Source organism: Octopus bimaculoides, chromosome 20 (assembly GCF_001194135.2).
Source record: "Octopus bimaculoides isolate UCB-OBI-ISO-001 chromosome 20, ASM119413v2, whole genome shotgun sequence".
Taxonomy (NCBI): domain Eukaryota; kingdom Metazoa; phylum Mollusca; class Cephalopoda; order Octopoda; family Octopodidae; genus Octopus; species Octopus bimaculoides.
Window position 1 is genome coordinate 45,218,598 of NC_069000.1, and position 1,449 is coordinate 45,220,046.

Sequence of the window (1,449 nt, forward strand, 5' to 3'; positions counted from 1 at the left end):
ATATATATACATATATATATATATATATATACATATATATATACATATATATATATATACATATATATATATACACATGTATGTATAAGATACATCGTATCTAAAAATATTTTCTGTTTAGTGACTTCAATAACAGCCGAGGGTCACTTCAGAGTTTCATTAACGTAATTAGCTGTCAGTAAATGTTGGCTTGATTTTCATATCAGACCGTAATTTACATGGCCTACAGGTCAATTTAACAAATGACTGGAATGAATTAGCGAAAGGGCCAATACCTGCTTGTTTGAGTGGCTAGAAAAAACAGTCAATTACCCTTCATGTTATATACAGCCGTGTTAAAGAAATCTGCCGAGCTTTTAATTGCTACAGGCTTAGACAGGGGGAATCTGAAGGAAAAGGCGGAGTGGTCCCGGCTGGAATGACTTTGATTACAGGTCTCTTGTGATCACTTGCCCAAACTTCTTACCACAGCCACTCCTGCGCCTGCATTTATATACATTCATATTATATTCATACATGTATATATGAGTTTGCATGTATATACACACACAGGTCATCAGCAAACTGATGACTTGTGTATATATACATACAGACAAATGCTGTTTTCCTCATCATCTCCGTGACATTCCCTCTCAGTTTATTCGTAGCGTTCACCTTTCTCTGCGAGTATCGTTTCTGTGGAAACCGTTCTGTCTGATATTGGCATTGATGCCTTATATCATATGCACTATTTATAATGAGTTTGTCACAACCATATTGATTTGCTGACCAGTGGAAGATATACGTGAAACCGTTATTAAATGTTATCTTACTGTTTTATTAACCTTGGACAGAAGAGATAACGTTATACATTAGTGACCCCGACGAGATACCAACGTATAACCTGCTGCAGGGAGACCTTCACGTTATATTCCTCGATGAAAAAATATATGTCCAATTAAATACTGATAGATTGAGAAGAAGATAGGAAGACTGAAAGACAAATATAAAGAAAAATAAACCTGTTGGTAGTTAAAGTGGTGGTCAGATACGCATATAAATAGGTAAATTTGTTGATCTTTTGAGCGATAAAAGTTTGAGAGATAAATAACTAAATGAAAAGGCAGAGAGATAAATATAATGAAAGATTGAAAAATAGACCGACAGAAAGCTATAGAGATAATTTAATAAAGTAGATAGATAGATAGATAGATAGATAGATAGATAGATAATTTGATAGAACGATAGATTGACACATAGAAAGAAAATAAATAAAAGGATAGGTAGATGAATAAAGAGTGAGGAAGAGAAAGTGATAACATCGATCGAAAATTAGAGTTATAAAAATAGATATAACGAAAGAGAGATAAGTAGATAGATAGATAGAGAGAGAGAGAGAGAGAGAGAGAGAGAGAGAGAGAAACAGTGTGTGTGTGTGAGAGAGAGAGAGAGAAACAGTGTGTGTGTGTG

General features: G+C 34.1%; 1 protein-coding gene across 1 annotated transcript in view; it reads left to right on the plus strand.

The window, feature by feature from the left end:
* LOC106870134 (cholesterol transporter ABCA5) overlaps positions 1-1,449 on the plus strand; it is a 57,112-nt gene that overhangs the window by 55,316 nt on the left and 347 nt on the right. The window lies entirely within an intron of this gene.